The 2,500-nt window shown below is 47.0% G+C and overlaps 13 non-coding genes across 13 annotated transcripts in view; all 13 read left to right on the top strand.

The window, feature by feature from the left end:
- LOC148988822 (5S ribosomal RNA) overlaps positions 1-82 on the top strand; it is a 119-nt gene extending 37 nt beyond the window's left edge. Inside the window, exon 1 of the ribosomal RNA XR_016155859.1 lies at positions 1-82. This exon is cut by the window's left edge and continues 37 nt beyond it. This is a non-coding gene — a ribosomal RNA (5S ribosomal RNA).
- A 63-nt stretch (positions 83-145) lies between these two features.
- Positions 146-264, top strand: LOC148988823 (5S ribosomal RNA). Its single transcript, XR_016155860.1, has one exon. It is a non-coding gene; the product is annotated as a 5S ribosomal RNA (ribosomal RNA).
- Positions 265-327: 63 nt separating this feature from the next.
- LOC148988824 (5S ribosomal RNA) lies at positions 328-446 on the top strand. Its single transcript, XR_016162983.1, has one exon. It is a non-coding gene; the product is annotated as a 5S ribosomal RNA (ribosomal RNA).
- Positions 447-509: 63 nt separating this feature from the next.
- Positions 510-628, top strand: LOC148988825 (5S ribosomal RNA). The gene has a single exon (XR_016155861.1). It is a non-coding gene; the product is annotated as a 5S ribosomal RNA (ribosomal RNA).
- A 63-nt stretch (positions 629-691) lies between these two features.
- LOC148988826 (5S ribosomal RNA) lies at positions 692-810 on the top strand. Its single transcript, XR_016155862.1, has one exon. It is a non-coding gene; the product is annotated as a 5S ribosomal RNA (ribosomal RNA).
- A 63-nt stretch (positions 811-873) lies between these two features.
- LOC148988827 (5S ribosomal RNA) lies at positions 874-992 on the top strand. The gene has a single exon (XR_016155863.1). It is a non-coding gene; the product is annotated as a 5S ribosomal RNA (ribosomal RNA).
- A 63-nt stretch (positions 993-1,055) lies between these two features.
- Positions 1,056-1,174, top strand: LOC148988828 (5S ribosomal RNA). The gene has a single exon (XR_016162309.1). It is a non-coding gene; the product is annotated as a 5S ribosomal RNA (ribosomal RNA).
- A 63-nt stretch (positions 1,175-1,237) lies between these two features.
- Positions 1,238-1,356, top strand: LOC148988829 (5S ribosomal RNA). Its single transcript, XR_016155864.1, has one exon. It is a non-coding gene; the product is annotated as a 5S ribosomal RNA (ribosomal RNA).
- A 172-nt stretch (positions 1,357-1,528) lies between these two features.
- LOC148988830 (5S ribosomal RNA) lies at positions 1,529-1,647 on the top strand. The gene has a single exon (XR_016155865.1). It is a non-coding gene; the product is annotated as a 5S ribosomal RNA (ribosomal RNA).
- Positions 1,648-1,710: 63 nt separating this feature from the next.
- On the top strand, positions 1,711-1,829 carry LOC148988831 (5S ribosomal RNA). The gene has a single exon (XR_016155866.1). It is a non-coding gene; the product is annotated as a 5S ribosomal RNA (ribosomal RNA).
- A 63-nt stretch (positions 1,830-1,892) lies between these two features.
- LOC148988832 (5S ribosomal RNA) lies at positions 1,893-2,011 on the top strand. The gene has a single exon (XR_016162984.1). It is a non-coding gene; the product is annotated as a 5S ribosomal RNA (ribosomal RNA).
- A 63-nt stretch (positions 2,012-2,074) lies between these two features.
- LOC148988833 (5S ribosomal RNA) lies at positions 2,075-2,193 on the top strand. Its single transcript, XR_016155867.1, has one exon. It is a non-coding gene; the product is annotated as a 5S ribosomal RNA (ribosomal RNA).
- A 170-nt stretch (positions 2,194-2,363) lies between these two features.
- LOC148988834 (5S ribosomal RNA) lies at positions 2,364-2,482 on the top strand. The gene has a single exon (XR_016162037.1). It is a non-coding gene; the product is annotated as a 5S ribosomal RNA (ribosomal RNA).
- Positions 2,483-2,500: the final 18 nt, after the last annotated feature.

Genomic DNA, 2,500 nt, shown 5'->3' on the forward strand with positions numbered 1-2,500 from the left:
TCTGATCTCGGAAGCTAAGCAGGGTCGGGCCTGGTTAGTACTTGGATGGGAGACCGCCTGGGAATACCAGGTGCTGTAAGCTTTATGTAGTTTACTACCCTAATGTTCTAACCATTCAAATAGCCCAATTTTGGCAGCAGATTTCGCTTACGGCCATACCACCTTGAGAACGCCCGAACTCGTCTGATCTCGGAAGCTAAGCAGGGTCGGGCCTGGTTAGTACTTGGATGGGAGACCGCCTGGGAATACCAGGTGCTGTAAGCTTTATGTAGTTTACTACCCTAATGTTCTAACCATTCAAATAGCCCAATTTTGGCAGGAGATTTCGCTTACGACCATACCACCTTGAGAACGCCCGAACTCGTCTGATCTCGGAAGCTAAGCAGGGTCGGGCCTGGTTAGTACTTGGATGGGAGACCGCCTGGGAATACCAGGTGCTGTAAGCTTTATGTAGTTTACTACCCTAATGTTCTAACCATTCAAATAGCCCAATTTTGGCAGCAGATTTCGCTTACGGCCATACCACCTTGAGAACGCCCGAACTCGTCTGATCTCGGAAGCTAAGCAGGGTCGGGCCTGGTTAGTACTTGGATGGGAGACCGCCTGGGAATACCAGGTGCTGTAAGCTTTATATAGTTTACTACCCTAATGTTCTAACCATTCAAATAGCCCAATTTTGGCAGCAGATTTCGCTTACGGCCATACCACCTTGAGAACGCCCGAACTCGTCTGATCTCGGAAGCTAAGCAGGGTCGGGCCTGGTTAGTACTTGGATGGGAGACCGCCTGGGAATACCAGGTGCTGTAAGCTTTATATAGTTTACTACCCTAATGTTTTAACTATTCAAATAGCCCAATTTTGGCAGCAGATTTCGCTTACGGCCATACCACCTTGAGAACGCCCGAACTCGTCTGATCTCGGAAGCTAAGCAGGGTCGGGCCTGGTTAGTACTTGGATGGGAGACCGCCTGGGAATACCAGGTGCTGTAAGCTTTATATAGTTTACTACCCTAATGTTCTAACCATTCAAATAGCCCAATTTTGGCAGCAGATTTCGCTTACGGCCATACCACCTTGAGAACGCCCGAACTCGTCTGATCTCGGAAGCTAAGCAGGGTCGGGCCTGGTTAGTACTTGGATGGGAGACCGCCTGGGAATAGCAGGTGCTGTAAGCTTTATATAGTTTACTACCCTAATGTTTCAACTATTCAAATAGCCCAATTTTGGCAGCAGATTTCGCTTACGGCCATACCACCTTGAGAACGCCCGAACTCGTCTGATCTCGGAAGCTAAGCAGGGTCGGGCCTGGTTAGTACTTGGATGGGAGACCGCCTGGGAATACCAGGTGCTGTAAGCTTTATTGTTTAAAAAAAAAAAAAAAAAAAAAAGAGTCAATGAAATGTTTAAAAAATCCTAAATTGTCTTTTTTCCCCTCAAAATTCCTGAAATAGTCTCTCAGTTTCTTCAGAAAGCCTGAAAGAGTCTCTTTTTTTTCTTCTTCAAATAGCCCAATTTTACCTGCAGATTTCGCTTACGGCCATACCACCTTGAGAACGCCCGAACTCGTCTGATCTCGGAAGCTAAGCAGGGTCGGGCCTGGTTAGTACTTGGATGGGAGACCGCCTGGGAATACCAGGTGCTGTAAGCTTTATGTAGTTTACTACCCTAATGTTCTAACCATTCAAATAGCCCAATTTTGGCAGCAGATTTCGCTTACGGCCATACCACCTTGAGAACGCCCGAACTCGTCTGATCTCGGAAGCTAAGCAGGGTCGGGCCTGGTTAGTACTTGGATGGGAGACCGCCTGGGAATACCAGGTGCTGTAAGCTTTATGTAGTTTACTACCCTAATGTTCTAACCATTCAAATAGCCCAATTTTGGCAGGAGATTTCGCTTACGACCATACCACCTTGAGAACGCCCGAACTCGTCTGATCTCGGAAGCTAAGCAGGGTCGGGCCTGGTTAGTACTTGGATGGGAGACCGCCTGGGAATACCAGGTGCTGTAAGCTTTATGTAGTTTACTACCCTAATGTTCTAACCATTCAAATAGCCCAATTTTGGCAGCAGATTTCGCTTACGGCCATACCACCTTGAGAACGCCCGAACTCGTCTGATCTCGGAAGCTAAGCAGGGTCGGGCCTGGTTAGTACTTGGATGGGAGACCGCCTGGGAATACCAGGTGCTGTAAGCTTTATTGTTTAAAAAAAAAAAAAAAAAAAAGAGTCAATGAAATGTTTCAAAAATCCTAAATTGTCTTTTTTCCCCTCAAAATTCCTGAAATAGTCTCTCAGTTTCTTCAGAAAGCCTGAAAGAGTCTCTTTTTTTTCTTCTTCAAATAGCCCAATTTTGGCTGCAGATTTCGCTTACGGCCATACCACCTTGAGAACGCCCGAACTCGTCTGATCTCGGATGCTAAGCAGGGTCGGGCCTGGTTAGTACTTGGATGGGAGACCGCCTGGGAATACCAGGTGCTGTAAGCTTTATGTAGTTTACTACCC

The sequence above is a fragment of the Pimephales promelas genome, chromosome 3 (assembly GCF_988280905.1).
Source record: "Pimephales promelas chromosome 3, fPimPro1.hap1.1, whole genome shotgun sequence".
NCBI classification, from domain to species: domain Eukaryota; kingdom Metazoa; phylum Chordata; class Actinopteri; order Cypriniformes; family Leuciscidae; genus Pimephales; species Pimephales promelas.